This window comes from Balaenoptera borealis, assembly GCF_965194805.1.
Source record: "Balaenoptera borealis genome assembly, chromosome: 5".
Classification (NCBI taxonomy): Eukaryota; Metazoa; Chordata; class Mammalia; order Artiodactyla; family Balaenopteridae; genus Balaenoptera; species Balaenoptera borealis.
In genome coordinates this window covers 24480979-24502382 of record NC_138862.1, presented here as the reverse complement: position 1 = coordinate 24502382, position 21404 = coordinate 24480979, and positions in this window count along the sequence as shown.

Genomic DNA, 21404 nt, shown 5'->3' with positions numbered 1-21404 from the left:
TATAATAATCTATTCCTATGTTAATATGCAATAATATTTTTAAGCAATAGAACATATTTTATTTTAACTGGATAAATATTCAAAATATTTTAACTGCATTTTCTATGGGTCAAGTATAGATTTTTAGAGGAAAGCATACACAAATATATTTAATAAAACCTACTGTATTTTGCTTGATGAATTGACATCTTTATTAACTGAAAGTTAATTTAGTAATTATCTATTTCATCCACTTGGAGGAGTCTGCCTCAAAGCTGCTCCCTGAAATATGAAAAGAAAGCACGTGTTTTATATACATCCTGGCAAGGAAACTTCTATTTTGTTAACCCATTTTCTACTTAGCAATTTTGATATAGAGGTGCTCAAATTTAGGTTCCTCACTTGATGTTTAATCATCACAGGAGTTAATTTTCTTATTCAACAGACATCTGGGCACATTTTTTGGGAAGAGTGTGTGTGTGTCACGAAGGGGGATACATTAGGACGTAAAGCAACATCTGCCCTCAAAGGGGTTAGGGAGACTTCCTTAAATTTCAATTTCAGTACATTATGGTGATGTTAGAAGATACAAACATGTAAAATGCATGTATTTTAATATTTTTAAAAGTATAATTATATAGGCTATTAGTTATTCAGAGATTACTACAGGTTCAAGCCCCATGTTAAGCACTTTGCATTGACTGTCTCACATGGTCCTCATAAACCTTGTGTGAGTTTATTACAACCCCCATTTTGAAGATGAAGAAGGTAAAGTTTAAAAAGGTTGTGTAATTTGCCCAGGATCTTGCCTGTTTTAAGTTCATAGCCAGAATTAAATTCAAGCAGTCTGACCACTGACCCTGCAACATCTTGTACTATCATACATTTTGTTTATCAGAAAAGTCCTATTGAAAAATCATTTTTTCTTACTCTTTTAATCACCTTCTATCGGTTAAGAGAATCAGTTGATAATAAATATCAAAAAGAAGTATTTTAAAAGAAAAAATTTGAGAAAGAATAGGATACCATTATTTCCAGATTTTTTAGACATATATGAAAATATTTATTACAAGGAATTGGCTTACATGATTGTGAGGGCTGGAAAGGCAAGTCTGAAGTCCAAAGGGCAGGTCATCATTTTAGATGGATTTATTCAGTCATTCACAGTGTCACCAACATAAAATCTGTAGGCATAATGTTGATCAAAATTAAACTGAATTCTTGACCTCATAATATATTGTTAGAGATAGAACATATCTCTAAAAGGAACAACATAATATGTTTTTTATATTGGACATTTAAAAAATCTGATGTGTACAACTTCGTATGGAAGAGATGCTAGGAAATGAGATACATGATTCTTGAAGAGATGGAGATTGAGGAAAATATCCTGAGAAATGTTACTGAGATGATATTGGAAGGATGGCTCAAAAGTAAAAAAGATAAAAATGGAAAAAAAAAAAAAGGAAAGCACTTCAGGCACTAAGATCCCATAGGGTAAAAAGCTTGGCACATGTAAGAGCCTGATGTTGGCACATATGACAGCCTCACATGTTCTTTTCAATGTGCCTGAAGAGGGAGATTAGAGACAGTATTCAATACTAAGAGACCACATGGACCATGGTAACAAGTTATACCTCTTGCTAAAGAGCAGTGAGAATCAAGTATCAACGAATTTTAGTCAAAGCACAGAGACAGTGGTGGTGGTCAAAGAACACTTATTTGAATGGTTAATTAAAAATTTTAATGCCACTTTCGAATATTCGAGGTTTATATCATCAAAGATATATTGAATTAGAAGGTATTCTGCTTTGCTATTTATGAAATCCCAGATGGAAGAACTGGCACTACTGAATGAAAGAATTCAGATGGTTCATTTTTCAGATAGAGAAGACATAGCTCATATTTTTAAAACATACTCAAACAGACATTGGATGAACTGTGCCTATTAAAGTTTTCAAAAGATGCTTGCATGGGTTGGTAGCATATGAAAGGGGTGACGGTTGTGTTTTAGTACTTAACTACAAAACTCTCCTCCAGTATTTCAAATTGAAATTCTTATAACCTGCTAGTGTGTTTTATCTACAAGTAATTCAAAATAATAACCTTTCACTTATTTTATTCTCTTTTGTTATGATTCCAACTGAGATGTGGAGGTGGTTATTTGATTTTCTGTTAGACTGGAGGCTATCCTGTAAATTGAGAACACTTTGGAGTCAGATTGCCAAGGATAGGATCTCACCGCTACAGTTCGCAACTCTAATGAGGATTCCATTACGTATTCCTCATAAAGGAATAGTACAGTGACTGTTATCATTGCTCAGTAAATGTTAGCTATGATTCATATAATTATTAGACAATTTCCCATTTGGCTGGAGAGGATAGTGACCTTGTCCTTCGAAATGAATATTAGATCAGTGGATGTCAACCTAGAAACTTCAAAGCAGGAGCGTCACTTGGAAACTTGTTAAAAACACAAACTCCTGGGTTCCACTAAATCAGAACTTCTGGAGCAATTTGGGTTTTAACAAGTTCTACAGGTGATTCTGATGCATGTAAATATTTGAGAGCCACTGAATCAGGAAGTTGGTATATAAATATTTCCAATGTGCACAATTAAAATATTTTGAATTTGATTGTTTACAATCCTTGAAGTGTACCAATTATGGCATTTTTAAAATAGGCATATTAATTGCACACACAATATTCTTAGCATTCTGAAATTTACATGTGGTTTTCTAAATCTTCTCTTGTCATTTAAATAAGAACTGTATTATAAAAATAACAGTAATATAATCATTCAAATACCATAGGTATATATATAATAGATCAGATAGATAGATAAATAGACAGACAGATAGATAAATAGATAAGGGAAGTAGAGATGTTACATGATTTGTAACCTCAATAATCACATAGTTTTTGTCATAGGTGACAAAACATTAACATGTGAAAAACATTGTAATACTGTATACCAAGATAAGAATATTAAATAGTTTAAAATACTTAAATTGAGCATTTATAATGTATGGCTTTCCCAGAAGTAATGAATTCAGCTTGAAATATGTTTAACGTAACTTCAGCAACTATGTATGTACTTGGATACTTTATCCCAATCAATGAGAAAAAAATAGGTGAGTCCTAGGAACATATAAGGCAGTATAAAATTATCAAGCAAATGTTCTTCCATAAATATTTGATTACTTGAAAAAAATGTGTGCCTTAATATCTCTGTAGGTTTATGTGTGTAAACACACATACATAAATACCAACAGATCTATTCTCAAAAGAGCATAATAATGTTTGGTTAGAAACTGTGTTTCTTTAAACACAATGTTATTTCATGTCTTTCTCAAAGAAACAGCATCCAAATATATTGTTTGCAGATTGTTTCTATTTTTCCTGCATAAATAATAGGATATTTAAATTTTTGTCTAACAAGTGGAAAACATTATAATTTTGACCAGAAAATTATAAAATTCTAAACCTGGTTCCAAACTTAAAAAGTGGTAAATATTGTAACATTTACTCAGTAATTTGCAAATATACTATTATCACAAGACTACACTCCATTATTCTACATTTTGGGTAACAGATCTATGCAATAATATTACCTCTAGAAAAATATTATTTGGACATACTACTTCAAACATAGTTAATGAATGTCAAAGAAAATTTCTAAATTAATATCCCAGGTTATAAAATATGAAACAGTCAAGATGACAGTTCTCCAACGGAAACACATCAGGTATCACAGGAGCATTACTGAGGTAATGTCGAGAGAATGACAGAAATCCCTGTCACGTCACTAAGGATGCACTAGGCTATTCATAAGAGATGCTGTTGGTACATGTCATGATTAATTTTATATTTCAACTTGCCTGGGTCACAGGGTGCTCAGATGTTTGGCTAAACGTTATTTCCAGGTATGTCTATGAGAGTTTTTCTGGATGAGATTAGAATTTGAATTGGTGGACTCAGTAAACTGCCCGCCCCAGTGTGGGTGGGCGTTATCCAATCCTTAGAGAGGCTGAACAGGGAAATTTGTTTCTCCTCTGCCTGACTGCTGAGCTGGGACTGTGGTGTTCTGCAGTCAGACTGGAACTTACCCCAAAGGTTTCTCTGGTTTTCAGTCCTTCAGACTCAGGCTGACTCTGACTAAACTACACCATCAGCTGTGCTGGTCTTCAGCTTGTAGGTAGAGAGAGGGAGAGGGAGAAGGAGAGGGAGAGGGGGAGGGAGAGGGAGGGGGGAGAGTGAGAGAGAGAGAGAAATATATTTATATATGTCAATATATACCAGTAGGGTATATATTGGTTCTATTTCTCTGGAGAACCCTGACTAATATAGTGCATTTTATTGGTTCTACTTAAACTCTGTGTTCTTGAAAGAACCTCATACTGACAGTCTTAGGGACTATTTCATTAATCATGTAATTTAGCAACTTGGCCAAAGAGAGTTCATTCTTTCCTGACCTTCCCTACACAGTATATAAAACTTAACCTGTAAGGAACAGCTTTGAAGTCAGAAGGCAGTTATATATCTGTCTGTGTCTGATCCTCAATTTCTCTATTGGGATTGCAGACACTCACTTGATATATAACATAATATATTCTTTTATATATACTCTTGAGCAGTAGAAATGATATTGAAATCTACCACATATTGCCAAAGTCATTTGTCAGTTATAGTACTTCTTTCTTTTAAAAGAAACATTGATTGTTTTACTTCCATGAGTTTTGCAATATTTTATGATATTTTACTAAGGGCAAAGAAGCACATATTGACATGCTGTACCATGCATGTTTTCATAGAGGTGATTTGTTAGTTCCTTTAAGTATGCACAAAAATAATAGTATAGCCACTGTTTGTTCAGTTGGAATCACAAAAAAAATATGTTAAATTATATCTCTATATTCAAAAGGTCAAAATAAACTTGTTCATTTTTTAAATCTTGTGCCATGTTATGGATTAGGTTAGCCTCTGTATTGTAAATTTACATAAGAGTGTTCTTTTTTTGTCTTCTTACTTCCTTATAGTTAATTAAATTATATGTATATGAAATTATTTTTTACTTGTCAACTAATATGAACATTTTAAATATCTAGTAAGTCAGTAATTTATAGATGCAAATATATCTTTAAAAATTTTTGTTCATAGATGTAAAAGAATATTAGAAAATCACATATGTGTAGTAAGTAAATGAAAAAGAAAGAAAAATTAGAATGAAAATTCTGTATTCTCCACTATAAGTGCCTATATGATATAAAATTTAAGTAAAGATGTTTTCAATTTATGTATCTTATTATTTTCCTCAGTAAACTTTTATTTAATCACTATGAATAAATCAAGATGTAGTCGACAATAAATTGCAATGAGTTACATGTTTAATTTATTCACTGCACTAACGATGAAAAAAAATTTTTGCACTGTCTAAAATAGGGTCTTCAGGAGAAACCATATTGGAAAATTACTATTATAAAATTCTAAGAGCACAGTACTAGAACTGCAATTCCTGAATTACTTAATACAAATCAAGGTACCTGACTCGAAGTAGAAGTGCTTATTTGACAATCTGTTCACCTGAGCGTTCTCAGTAAATTTTATCTAGTTTGCAAGAAGACTGACAGGAATCTCTTTTTGTTATGGGACTGCCAAGATGACCTTTAGGTTCTCTCCTTAATTCTGAAGAAGGAAAAAAAAGAAAAAGAAGATGGACATGTTTGATCAATTCTGATAATCAAGGGGCCATTTGACATTTTCAGTAAAAGAAATAGAATTTCTAATGAGGATGTTTGGATAATACCCACTAAAAGTGAGCTTGGTGGTATGAAAGTTATCACAACCTGTTAAGAGCTACAAAGATGAGTCAAAATAAACTTAGAAGGAAACAGTGGATAGATAGTGAGAAGATAGTAAAGAAAATTGGAACTGAGGAAGTAGAGTGGTAAATAGACTCCAAAATGACTAAATTTTCAAAGTCTAAATTCTTAAACCTAGACTGAATTAAATTCAGGTGATAATGGTTAACTCAGCAAGAAAAGATGTTTAAATAGTCACAGAGCAACTTAATACTATTTTAGTGGCAAGCAAAATCATAACTATAAAACAACAGCTTTCTAACGTTAAACTGGTGAATATCCTAATGATGACTTTTTTTTTTTAACTTTTATGAAGGAAAATGAAGCTTCTAAAACTGACACAAACAATAGTGCTGGCTAAATGGAACTAACCGCATCCAAATTGAGAAAAAGGAACTAGAAACTGTATTGCCATTGGCTTTCAAAGTTGGAAACATAATTATTGCTGCTCTGTCTATAGCATTACTGAACAGGAGACTGAGGAAATCTACTTGAAATAGTTTTATCATTATCCTAATAAACTGATATACGTTAAAAAATGACTTTTAAAAAACTCATTCATGTACTGCCCTCTCATGCCCACACACTCCCTATTTGAGGCACATGAGAATAATCTATTTTAGAGTGAACATTAGTGAGGAAATACCCATAGAAGCTTTATGATGTTATGTAGTAAAATTAACTTGGCTGCGGAGGAGGATCTTCAAGATGGCAGAGGAGTAAGACGTGGAAATCACCTTCCTCCCCACAAATACGTCAGAGATACATCTACATGTGGAACAACTCCTACAGAACACCTACTGAACGCTGGCAGAAGACTTCAGATTTCCCAAAAGGCAAGAAACTCCCTACGTACCTGGGTAGGGCAAAAGAAAAAAGGAAAAACAGAGACAAAAGAATAGGGATAGGACCTGCACCAGTGGGAGGGAGCTGTGAAGGAGGAAAGGTTTCCACACACTAGGAAGCCCCTTTGCGGGCAGAGACTGCGGGTGGCGGAGGGGGGAAGCTTCGGAGACACGGAGGAGAGCGCAGCCACAGGGGTGCGGAGGGCAAAGCGGAGAGACTCCCGCACAGAGGACCCGTGCCGAGCAGCACTCACCAGCTGGAGAGGCTTCTCTGCTTACCCGCTGGGGTGGGCGGGGCTGGGAGCTGAGGCTCGGGCTTCGGTTGGATCGCAGGGAGAGGACTGGGGTTGGCGGCGTGAACACAGCCTGACGGGGGCTAGTGTGCCACAGCTAGCCGGGAGGGAGTCCGGGAAAATGTCTGGAACTGCCTAAGAGTCAAGAGACCATTGTTTCGGGGTGCACGAGGAGAGGAGATTCAGAGCACCACCTAAACGAGCTCCAGAGATGGGTGCGAGCCACGGCTATCAGCGCGGACCCCAGAGACGGGCATGAGATGCTAAGGCTGCTGCTGCCGCCACCAAGAAGCCTGTGTGCAAGCACAGGTCACTATCCACATCTCCCCTCCAGGGAGCCTGTGCAGCCCACCACTACCAGGGTTCCGTGATCCAGGGACAAATTCCCTGGGAGGACACACGGCGCGCCTCAGGCTGTTGCAACATCATGTCAGCCTCTGCCGCCGCAGGCTCGCCCAGCATTCTGTATCCCTCCCTCCCCCCGGCCTGAGTGAGCCAGAGTGCCCTAATCAGCTGCTCCTTTAAGCTCCTCCTGTCTGGACAAAGAACAGACACCAGAGGGCGACCTACATGCAGAGGCGTGGACAAATCCAAAGCTGAGCTCCGGGAGCTGTGTGAACAAAGAAGAGAAAGGGAAATTTCTCCCTGCAGCCTCAGGAGCAGCAAATTAAATCTCCACAGTCAACTTGATGTACCCTGCATCTGTGGAATACCTGAATAGACAATGAATCATCCCAAAATTGAGGTGGTGGACTTTGGGAGCAACTGTAGACTTGGGGTTTCCTGTATGCAACTGACAGTTTTCTGATTTTTATGTTTATCTTAGTATAGTTTTTAGGGCTTGTTATCATTGGTGGATTTGTTTATTGGTTTGGTTGCTCTCTTCTTTTTTTTTTATTACTTAAAATTTTTTTTTATTATAATAATTTTGTTTATTTTTTATTTTAATACATTTATTTTATTTTATTTTATTTATTTTCTTTCTTTCTTTTTCTCCCTTTCCTTCTGAGCTGTGTGGCTGACAGGGTCTTGGTGCTCTGGCTGGAGGTCAGGCCTGAGCCTCTGAGGTGGGAGAGCCGAGTTCAGGACATTGGTCCACCAGAGGCCTCCTGGCTCCACGTAATATCAAATGGCGAGCGCTCTCCCAGAGATCCCCATCTCAACGCTAAGACCCAGCTCCACTCAACGACCAGCAAACTCCAGTGCTGGACACCCTATGCCAAACACCTAGCAAGACAGGAACACAACCCCATCCATTAGCAGAGAGGCTGCCTAAAATCATAATAAGTTCACAGAAACCCCAAAACACACCACCGGATGTGGTCCTGCCCACCAGAAAGAAAGATCCAGCCTCATCCACCAGAACACAGGCACCAGTCTCCTCCACCAGGAAGCCAACACAGCCCACTGAACCAATCTCGGCCACTGGGGCAGACACCAAAATAAAATGGGAACTACGAACCTGCAGCCTGCGAAAAGGAGACTCCAAGCACAGTAAGTTAAGCAACATGAGAAGACAGAGAAATACACAGCAGATGAAGGAGCAAGGTAAAAACCCACAAGACCTAACAAATGAAGATGAAATAGGCAGTCTACCTGTAAAAGAATTCAGAGTACGGGAGTCTGAGAACTGGGGCAGTTGGTCCAAGGACACCTAAGCTGGAGTAAATGGGGTCTCAGTCTCTGGCTCTGCACCAGGCAGGGATGGGGTGGAAGGGAAGAGGCTCCTGCCGTCCACAGCCCTCAGCCTACAAGTCCAGTCTCAGAGCCTCAGGGAGGCCTACACAGGACTCGGGGCTCCCCAGGCTGAGGCTGAGCCATCAGGGTTGATGGCAAGGCCAGTCTAGGCCAGCCTTGCTCTCTTCCTGCTGGAAGCAACCCAAAGCAGGGTGGGGAGAGGGGAAAAACCTACAACCAGGATTACTCTACCCAGGAAGGATCTCATTCAGATTCAATGGAGAAATTAAATCCTTTACAGACAAGCAACAGCTAAGAGAATTCAGCATCACCAAACCAGCTTTACAACAAATGTTAAAGGAACTTCTCTAGGCAGGAAACACAAAAGAAGGAAAACACGTACAATAACAAACCCAAAACACTTAAGAAAATGGTAATAGGAACATACATATCGATAATTACCTTAAATGTAAATGGATTAAATGCTCCAACCAAAAGACATAGATTGGCTGAATGGATACAAAAACAAGACCCATACATATGTTGTCTACAAGAAACCCACATCAGACCTAAGGACACACACAGACTGAAAGTGAGGGGGTGGAAAAAGATATTCCATCCAAATGGAAATCAAAAGAAAGCTGGAGTAGCAATTCTCATATCAGACAAAATAGACTTTAAAACAAAGACTATTACAAGAGACAAAGACACTCCATAATGATCAAGGGATCAATCCAAGGAGAGATAACAATTGTAAATATTTATGCACCCAATATAGGAGCACCTCAATACATAAGGCAGATGCTAAAGCCATAAAAGGGGAAATTGACAGTGACACAATAATAGTAGGGGTCTTTAACATGCCCCATTCACCAATGCACAGATATCCAAAATGAAAATAAATAAGGAAACAGAAGCTTTAAATGACACATTAAAAAGGATGGACTTAATTGATATTTATAGGGCATTCCATCCAAAAATAATAGAGTACACTTTCTTCTCAAGTACTCATGGAACATTCTCCAGGATAGATCATATCTTGGGCCACAAATCAAGCCTCAGTAAATTTAAGAAAATTGAAATCATGTCAAGTATCTTTTCTGACCACAACACTATGAGACCAGATATCAATTACAGGGAAAAAAATCTGTAAAACATACAAACACATGGAAGCTAAACAATACACAATAACCAAGAGATAACTGAAGAAATAAAGAGGAAATCAAAATATACTCAGAAACAACTGACAGTGAAAACACAACGACCCAAATCCTATGGGATGCAGCAAAAGCAGTTCTAAGAGGGAAGTTTATAGCAATATAATGCTACCTCAAGAAACAAGAAAAATCTCAAATAAACAACCTAACCTTACACCTAAAGCAATTAGAGAAGGAAGAACAAAAAATCCCAAATTTGGCAGAAGGAAAGAAATCATAAAGATCAGATCAGAAATAAATGAAAAAGAAATGAAGGAAACAATAGCAAAGATCAATAAAACTAAAAGCAGGTGCTTTCTTTGAGAAGATAAACAAAATTGATAAACCATTAGCTGGACTCATCAAGAAAAAAAGGGAGAAGACTCAAATCAGTAGAATTAGAAATGAAGAAGGAGAAGTAACAACTGACACTGCAGAAACACAAAGGATCATGACAGATTACTGCAAGCAACTATATGCCAATAAAATGGACAACCTGAAAGAAATGGACAAATTCTTAGAAAAGCACAACCTTCCGAGACTGAACCAGGAAGAAATAGAAAATATAAACAGACCAATCACAAGCACTGAAATTGAAACTGTGATTAAAAGTCTTCCAACAAACAGACATCCAGGACCAGATGGCTTCACAGGCAAATTCTATCAAACATTCAGAGAAGAGCTAACACCTATCCTTCTCAAACTCTTCCAAAATATAGCAGAGGGAGGAACACTCCCAAAATCGTTCTATGAGGCCACTATCACCCTGATACCAAAACCAGACAAAGGTGTCACCAAAAAAGAAAATTACAGGCCAATATCACTGCTGAACATAGTTGCAAAAATCCTCAACAAAATACTAGCAAACAGAATCCAACAGCACATTAAAAGGATCATACACCATGATCAAGTGGGGTTTATCCCAGGAATGCAAAGATTCTTCAGTGTACGCAGATCAATCAATATGATACACCATCTTAACAAACTGAAGGATAAAAACCATGTGATTATCTCAATAGATGCCGAAAAAGCTTTCAACAAAATTCAACACCCATTTATGATAAAACTCTCCAGAAAGTAGGCATAGAGGGAACTTACATCAACATAATAAAGGCCATATATGACAAACCCACAGCCAACATTGTTCTCAGTGGTGAAAAACTGAAACCATTTCCACTAAGATCAGGAAGAAGTCAAGGTTGCCCACTCTCACTGCTATTATTCTACATAGTTTTGGAAGTTTTAGCCACAGCAGTCAGAGAAGAAAAAGAATTAAAAGAATCCAAATCGGAAAAGAAGAAGTAAAACTGTCACTGTTTGCAGATGACATGATACTATACACAGAGAATCCTAAAAATGCTACCAGAAAACTATTAGAGCTAATTGATGAATTTGGCAAAGTAGCAGGATCCAAAATTAATCCACAGAAATCTCTTTCATTCCTATTCACTAATGATGATAAATCAGAAAGAGAAATTAAGGAAACACTCCCATTTACCACTGCAACAAAAAGAATAAAATACCTAAGAATAAATCTACCTAAGGAGACAAAAGATCTCTATGCAGAAAACTATAAGACACTGACGAAAAAATTAAAGGTGATACAAACAGATGGAGAGATATACCATGTTCTTGGACTGGTAGAATCAACATTGTGAAAATGACTGTACTACCCAAAGGAATCTAGAGATTCAATGCAATCCCTATCAAGCTACCACTGGCATTTTTCACAGAACTAGAACGAAAAATTTCACAATTTGTATGGAAACACAAAAGACTCTGAATAGCCAAAGCAATCTTGAGAAAGAAGAACAGAGCTGGAAGTATCAGGCTCCCTGACTTTGGACTATACTACAAAGCTACAGTAATCAAGACTGTATGGTACTGCACAGAAACAGAAATATAGATCAGTGGAACAGGATAGAAAGCCCAGAGATAAACCCATGCATATATAGTCACCTTATCTTTGATAAAGGAGGTAAGAATATACAATGGAGAAAAGACAGCCTCTTCAATAAGTGGTACTGGGAAAACTGCACAGCTACACGAAAAAGAATGAAATTAGAACACTCTCTACACAATACACAAAAATAAACTCAAAATGCATTAAAGACCTAAATGTAAGGCCAGACAGTATAAAACTCTTTGAGCAAAACATAGGCAGAACACTCCATGACATAAATCACAGCAAGATCCTTTTTGACCCACCTCCTAGAGAAATGGAAATAAAAACAAAAATAAACAAATGGGACCTAATGACACTTAAAAGCTTTTGCACAGCAAAGGAAAACATAAACAAGATGAAAAGACAACCCTCAGAATGGGAGAAAATATTTGCAAATGAAGCAATTGACAAAGGATTAATTTCCAAAATATACAGGCATCTCATGCAGCTCAATATCAAAAAAACAAACAACCCAATCCAAAAATGGGCAGAAGACCTAAATAGATATTTCTCCAAAGAAGACATACAGATTGCCAACAAACACATGAATGAATGCTCAACATCACTAATCATGAGAGAAATGCAAATCAAAACTACAATGAGGTATCACCTCACACCTGTCAGAATGGCCATCATCAAAAAATCTACACACAATAAATGCTGGAGAGGGTGTGGAGGAAAGGGAACCCTCTTGCACTCTTGGTGGGAATGTACATTGATACAGCCACTATGGAGAACAGTATGGAGGTTCCTTAAAAAACTAAAAATAGAACTACCATATGACCCAGCATTCCCACTACTGGGCATATACCCTGAGAAAACCATAATTCAAAAAGAGTCATTTACCACAATGGCCATTGCAGCACTTTTTACAATAGCCAGGACATGGAAGCAACCTAAGTGTCCATCTACAGATGAATGGATAAAGAAGATGTGGCACATATATACAATGGAATATTACTCAGCCATAAAAAGAAATGAAATTGAGTCATTTGTAGTGAGGTAGATGGAACTATAGTCTGTCATACAGTAAGACAGAAGTAAGTCAGAAAGAGGAAAACAAATACCGTATGCTAGCACATATATATGGAATCTGAAAAAAAAAAAAAAAAAGGTTCTGAAGAACCTAGGGGCAGGACAGGAATAAAGATGCAGACATAGAGAATGGACTTGAGGACACGGGACTTGGGAAGGGTAAGCTGGAACGAAGTGAGAGAGTGGCATGGACATACGTACACTACCAAATAAAATAGATAGCTAGTGGGAAGCAGCCGCATAGCACAGGGAGATCAGCTCAGTGCTTTGTGACCACCTAGAGGGGTGGGATAGGGAGGGTGGGAGGGAGACGCAAGAGGGAGGAGATATGGGGATATATGTATATGTATAGCTGATTCACTTTGTTATAAAGCAGAAACTGATACACCATTGTAAAGCAATTGTACTCCAACAGAGATGTTAAAAAAAATAATAAAGATAAAACTCCAGAGTTATTGCAAGCAAGTGTATTCTCCTAAGGAAAGAAATTGAAAGATTTATCTCTGGTGAACCAATCTAGCCAAAGGCATAAAACTTACACCTGCTATAGTTGTAATTCCCTTCTAATGGTTGACAATGCCCAGCCTAATTAAGCTCCCCTGAGACTAATTACCCGGCGAATTTCTTGCATGCTGAAGAAGCTTACAGTATAGTGTTGGCTCATTCAAAAATATGATTAGACCCTCAGAATTCACTATACGTTTGAAGAAAGGCCCAAATTTGAAAGGCAGTAAAAAATTGTTAAATAGAATAAAAGAAATTTAAAGTTTTCTTGTCCCTGAATTCTTAAAGTATTCTCCTTTTTAAAGTCTAGGGAGATAATTTCATACATGAAACAAAGATAAAAAAGAATATTTAGAGGATAAAGAGAACTCATGGAAATTAAAATAAGAATTCAATACAGAAAAATTCAATAGGATCAGAATATCAAGGATTTTTCTAATAAAGAAATCATCTGTAAAAGATGGAGAATTTGATACACACTATAAAACAAGTAAAAAGTCAATGATTCAGTTCACAAAGTCCACTACCCTATAATAGTTTAATCTTGAACTCCTTTGGTGAAAATGAGTGGAGGAATATTGTCAAACAATTCAGGAGAATTTCTCAAAGACAAACCAAGGTATGTCTTTATGAAATCTCAGAATAGAGTGGGTAAACGAAGATCTCATACCTTTACAGAGAGAATCCAAAACAGTGGGGGATTAGTAAATATGATAACATTGAGCTTCTCAACGGGGAGACTAAAGTTTCAAGATGATAAAACAATTTGCTCCAAATTCTGAGGAAAATCACTTCCAAGGGGAAGAAAAAAGGAAATTAAACTGACATTCACTGTGATCTATAAACTGGAGGATTTTCCTACAGAATCTGGAGATGGATTCATAAAACGTACATAGAAAAAGAAAAAATTAAGTGAGGAATTTGTCTACTCCAGGAAAATAACAGAAGTTATGTAGGAAAGGACATATTACCATAGCATTGCTGTAGAAAAACAAAACCAAAACTTCCATGCTCATGAAAGTGTACTCATAATGATGTAAACCTTGAACAATAATTGCTTGGACTGAAGCAGTAACAGAGCCATACTGTAGTATTGACAGAGAAAGAGAAGTGTGTGTGAAGGTGAGGGGTTTGGGGGATATAAGGAATGTCAGTGTTTGTTTTAGGAAGCAGATAATATGAAAAGCTGAAAAATTAAGGAAGCAAATTATAAGTATGACATTGCCAAATATAAAGGTAAACTGGGGGAAAAAAAGGGTAGAGGGAAGCTTAACTTTAAATTGATTGCTTCTTGGAACTGTGAATTAAGGATTTTTCTACTGCTGTAACCTAGGGACTGCTTTTTTGTTGTAAGCCTTTAGGAATGATTAGATTACTTATTATGTAGTGTAAAACTTTGAAAAATAATGGGAAAATTTTATAATCAATTTTTATCTTTTGTTGAAAAACAATGTTTATTGCCTCTTATTTTAAGGACTTTCACTTTACAGGATTCTTTCCTTCTCTAACTCTAGTGCTCAGTTTCTGCCACAGACACTTGAGGTTTAATGTAATATCATTACTGTTGTTTTGTCATTTGTTTTCTGAGAGGCACAATGTTCTCACTTCACAGCTGTGCCACTTGTAAAAGCCTATGATCCAATCCTTAATTGCCAGGTAAACTAAAAGTGTTGAAAGACAGTCGATCCACAAAAATATTTTAATTATTTCCTGTCTCTGGTGACCGAGGTGCTTGACTAAGCCTTTTAAATCGTTCTTAATAACCACATTTATTATTCATACAGTGACTCAGTATGATACTGAGAAACCTAGCAATAAAAAGAAGGGGAATTGGACATAGAAAGAATTTTTTATGGAGTTTGTGTACAACCGAACTTTGACATATATAACACAGATGGAAACGTCCTGCTGCTTACAGTATAGGGTACATTTTGAAGATATATAGGCAGGAAGAATGTCCATTTGACTGATTAGAACAAGACTGACAAAATCAAGAATGGTATCTCTTCATACCAAACATGATAAATTACATTGTGTCAAAGACCCCAGTTCTTCACCCCTTCCTGTAACCAAGCCCTTTGCTTTGTTTCTTTGTAGTGCCCTTCCCTTCTGACTCAAGGTTTGGTTATATACTTGGTTGGTCAATACGATAAGGAAGAAACGGCAGCATGTCTCTTCCAAACCTAGACCTAAAGAGACCTTGAGTTCTTATGTTTGCTCTTATGCTTCTGTGATTGCCCTGAAAACATGATACGGGTAACCTATTGGAGGACGTGGGGCATGTGGAATCCCAGACAAGGCTCGCCTAAATCATGGCAAACCAGCTGATCTCCAGACATGTCTGTACACATGAGTCCAGACAAGATAGAGATCACTAACAATCTCAGATGACTCCATGTGCATAAGAAACACACACTGATTATAGCATGCCACTAAGTTTGCATGTTTGTTGTGTATGCAGGTTTATGTGGCAATAGATAATACACACGAGTAATACATGCACGAAAATATTTAAATTTACTTTAAAATATTGCAAGAATAATTATTTGACATAGACCCTTGAATTATACAGCTCATCATTCCAATAAATTAAAATATTGTTCCAACGAAACATGTTATAGCACTGTGGTTTATTATTTGATTTTTAAAATTTAATCTGTTTTCCACAAATATCTTTAATCAAAATTTTATCAGTTAATTTCATCTTTCCCACAAAGCAGCATAATTGACAGCATAAAATAGTGCTCTGATAAATTACATGAAGAAAATTCTCAGTTATATTTTAAAATAACCCAAAATTAAGACTTTATTTTTTTCTATCATAAACATATGTATCAGTTTCCTAGGTCTGCCATAACAGCATACCAAAAACTGGCTGGTGTTAAACAACAGAAATGTATTCTCTTACAGTTCTGGAGTACAGAAGTCTGAAATGAAGGTGTCAGCAGAGTTGATTACTTCTAGAGACTGAGGGAGAATCTGCTCCCTGCCTCTCTCATAGCTTCTGCCGGTGCTGTGGGCAATGGCTTTGACATTCCTTGGCTTATAGACTCATCCTTCCAATCTCTGCCTTGGTGTTCACAGGACCTTCCCCTTTGTATCTCCCCAGTATAAGGACACCAGTTACTGGAGTTAGGCCCATCCCAAATCCAGTGTGACCTCTTCTTGATATCCTTAACTTGATTATATCTGCAAAGACATTATTTTTGAAAAACAGGTCATATTCACAGGTAATAGAATTAGGACTTGGACTTTTTTTTTTTTTTTTTTTTTTTTGGCAGAGAGGCACAATTCAAACAACTACCGTGCATAAAAACTAACTTTAAATTTTTAAAAAATCTAATTTATATCAAAGACTTTGGGAACTTTTATCCTCTACTGTTAATTTGACCTTTGTTAAGCCTCATAGTCATTCCAATTTATGTTAAAAGGGGACCTGAGAAAGTATCTACTGTAACCTCTTTTATACGTGAGGAAATAGAGAACATAATTTTGTTTGGAAGTCAGAAATTAAAATGTGTAGGTGCCTAACATTTCAGTAAAGGCAACCAAAAGTCCAATCTCATTGTCACATATGACCTGCTTGCTGTAGAGGGTGATACTTAAGTTTTCTGAGTACCAGTTTTGTCATCTTGAAATTGTGTCTCATAACACTTTTGGTGTTATTAAAATAATAAAATATCTCCTATAATGTTTATCTGGGATATTATAGATATTTTGAGTAAGAAGATTATCAGAGTCAGACATGGATAATGGCAGAACTTCTTGATGCCTCATTCTTGGTCCTGTTACCCCTTTTATGTTAAATAATTGAACCCTGGGTTGTTATTTGTGTTCTAGAAACCAGTATTCCCATAGAGCCTTATTCGTTTGACACTTTATGGAAATCTCGATGTGAATGTTGTGAAAGTTTACAAAACTAAATGCACATGCATACACAAAGGGAAAAGAATGAAAAGATACAGTAGGAATTGGAAAATTACCAATTTCTCTGAAAGAAGTAAACATAATATTTGGTTATTTATATACTTATTCATTCATTGGTTATTTTCAGTAAGTTTATAATAGGCTTCTAATTTGTACCTGGAATCATGCTAGATTAAAACAAAATTAATTTGTTTTCTTTTCCTTTTATCACCACGTCAACTTTAGAGTCTAAAAGGGAGGGACATTGGTGGCAAATTACTCTCTCCAGGCAAGCAACTAGTCTCCCTGAAAAAAATTATTTTTCTTTGTAAATTATCCCTTCTTTGAGTACCATAATAGGAGGCTCATAAAGACCACTAAGAATATTACAGCTAAATGAAAAAACTGTAAGATTTAAAGATATACATAAAGAAATCCATACTTCATGATTTATAGAAGAAAAATAATACATATTAGAGGCTTTCCAGCTGATCTGGGTAAATTGATTCTGGTATATCAAACATACAGATATGGTACAAATAGTTCAAGGAAATCTCATATACTCTCTACCCAGGTTCAACAGTACTGTACTGCATCCTCATTTCAGTTTTATTCTCTCTCCTTCTTCTCATTCTCCCCTACTCCTTCTCCTATATTTATCAATTATCTATATCATCTATCACCACCCTAATGCCATTTAAGATTATGTTAGTTTCTTGTGATTGCCATAGCAGATTACCACTTAGTGGTTTAAAACTCAACTTGATGGTTAAGATAACAGGAATTTACTCTCTCACAGTTCTGAAGGAGAGAAGTCCAAAATCAAGGTCTGGGCAGTATTGTTCCCTACAAAGGTTCTGGAGGAGAATCCATCCCTTGCCTCTTGCAGCTTGCGGTGGCTGCCAGTATTCCTTACCTTGTGGTGGCATCACTCCAATCGCTGCTGCCTTAGTTACGTTGCTACTGCTGCTTCTTTCCTAAAACTCTATCTGGTTCTCTCTTGTAAGGATACATATGATTGTATTTAGAACCCATGCTGATAAGCCAGGATGTCCACTTTCTCTCTAGATCTTTAACTTAATCACATCCTTTACCATATAAGGTACTATTCAAATGTTCTAGCGATTAGGAATGTAACACATCTTTGGATCATTTTTAATTCTTCCACAGGAAAAGATATCATGGCCCTTTACCCCAAAATTTCTTTATTATATATTTCCTAAATGTGTATTCTCTTAAATATGGAACAGTTGACAAAATCAGGTAACTTAACATTGATATAGTTAGTATTTACCTAGTCATATTGGAGCCTAAGGCAAAAGGAAAGATCAGAAATAATTTTGGAGGGCAGCTATACTCAGCACTATACCACCAATGCAAGAAATAATTTTGTAATTTAAAATTTTGATACTTTGTTCATCATGGACTTTTGCATTAATTTTTTTTAAACATTACTTTGAAATGTTATTTGATTACTGAGTTATTTGTGCCACCATAAATTCTATGTGCCCGAGATGAGTGGCTTCCTCCTATCACTGTATCCCAGCCTTAATCTGCAGCCCATATTCAAATCCCATCAATTTTCCCAACATTATTCTCAATAGCTCTCTTCTCCCATCCATGATCCTGTAGAGATTCATGTATTGCACTGTTTATGTCTCTTTATTCTGTAGCTGTTCCTCAGCCTTTTCCTTCTTAATATTAAAATTTTGAACAGAATAGGCCAGTTATTTTGTAGAATGTCAGTTAATTTGGATTTGTCTGCTATTTCCCTGTATTTAATTCAGGTTATGGTGTTTGTGCACCTGTGTGTGATAGCAGGAATATTACTGAAGTGTACTGTGTCTTTTTGGGGGTGCTGTTTTAGGAAGAACATGATACTACTTTGTTCTACTGTAAGTGATATTAGCTTAGGTTAAGATTGGTGACCTGATTAAGATGGTATCTGCCATATTTCTCTGCTATAAAGTTACTACTTGTTTTTTTTTAAATAATTTGTAGAATACCTTTAGCAACTATGTAAATGTTCATTGTAAAAATTTCACTTAACTATTCTAACTACTGATTCTCTAATCCCTTTGTTACTGAATTTACAACTTTTTTTTTTTACTATATTTGTGAATATATTTTCAGTTGAAATTCTACTGTAAGGAAGGGATTTTCATTCTCTGTATATGTGTGCTTGTATATTAATATGAATTTAAACATTTGTATTCTATCTGATGGGGCAATAAATTGTCCTTCATATGATATGTGAGAACTCTTCCAGCTGACTTTTAGATTCTTCTGAGAATTCCCCATAATTCCTTGAGCTTTTCTCATGAGCTTATATCATTCCGTGACCCAAACAAGATGTAGGAATATCCTCTAGTATTTTACATGCACCTGTCCTGGAATCAGCCTGTTGTCTAAAATGTCTTGGTAGTTTTAGTGGAGAATGACCTCTATTGCTTCTGATGACGTCAGCTGTTGTAGCATTATTCTCCTGTATGTAATATAACAATTTTCTGTAGTTTCTTTCAAGATTTTTTCTTTATTTTCGGATGTCATCATCTTGACTCTGATGTGCTTTGGTGTGATTGTGTTTACCTTGCATGCAACTCACTTTTATTCTTGGATCCATAAATTTAAGATTTTCATCAGATCCGAAAAATGTTTAACCATTATTTCTTCAAATATTACTTTTCCTCATTCTCTCTCTTCTTTCTTTTTTAGTATATAAACACACATATCTTAGAACACTTGATATAGTCCCAAGTTATACTGAATTTTTCTTTTCCCCCCTCTCCTACATATTCTATAATTCTATTGACTTTTTTATATTTCCTACAGATAAAACTTCTGTTGATTTTCTTTTTTCTCTATATATTATAAGTTATATTGATCTATCTTCAAGCTTATTGATTCTTTTTTCTCCTTGCTCTTGAGCTCACTTATCATATTATTTAATTTAATTTTCATAGAATTTCCTTTTTTTTCAGTTTCAATTTTACTACTCATATTTTCCAAATGTTCAATCATTGTGACTAGTTCAATCATTGTGACTAGATTTTGTTTCAGAACCCTTGAATATATTTATAATTGCTGCTTTAAATTCCTTCTGATAATTTCACCTTTTATGCCTTCTTGGGAATCAGTTCTGTTGACTGCTTTGTTTGAGTATGTCATACTTTGCTGATTCTTCACGTGTCTAGTAAGTTTTTATTGCATGTTGGGCAATAAAAGTAACTTGTAGGCTTCTGATTCTACTTATGTTCCTCTGAAGGACTGATATTTGTTCAAGCTGAGTTTAAAATGGTCAAACTCAAACTCTGAAGTCTATTTCCTTCAGGAGAGGCAGCAACTGAAAATCTGCATCCTTCCAACTTCTAGTGACTTTATTTGCCAGGCTCTTTAGTATCTCATAAATGCTTGACTAGATCAGTGTTTAATCATGAATTTTACATATTTTTAAATATAGAATTTGGCTCTCATTCCATATTCAACTCCTTCCTTCCCAGGATTTTCACCTTAATTTCCCAACCAATATGCCAGCCTCAAATCTGCATGCTAACCTCATGCCCACTGCACCATAGAGATCAGGGAGTACCCTTCAGCAAAATCCTGAAAGCATTTAAATCTCACCTTGTGTACTTCCTATCTTTCAGGGGTTATCCTTCTCAAGATTGTTTCTGTTTGAGGTCAATATTTTTAAAATGTTGTATACAGATTTTATAGATATTACCTACAGGAAAGTTTGTCTATACAAGTTTTTCTGTTATTACTGAAATGTGGAATCTCAAATTTATTCCATTTGAAGGTTTTTTTTAATTAAAAATTATACCATCACAAAAGAACGGCTCTGGTTGAATAAAGAAATGGGAACAGAATCCTACCCTTTCTCCATACAAGCACATACAACATAAAATTATTCAGGTAGCACTCAATCCAATTTCTAGGTTTCCATAGAAAGTTTGAAAATAACTTACCTATACCAAATAGTGAATATATCTGAGAGGAAGCATATACTCTAAAGAATGTGTTCACATATGTGGCCAGAAAATTGACCACCAAGTTTCATTACAATCTTCAGCAAAACTTCAAAGGATATCTTTAAAAATGCACGACATTTTATATACATTTGCGGATGCTTTCAAATATATAATTTGCTATTCACAACACTC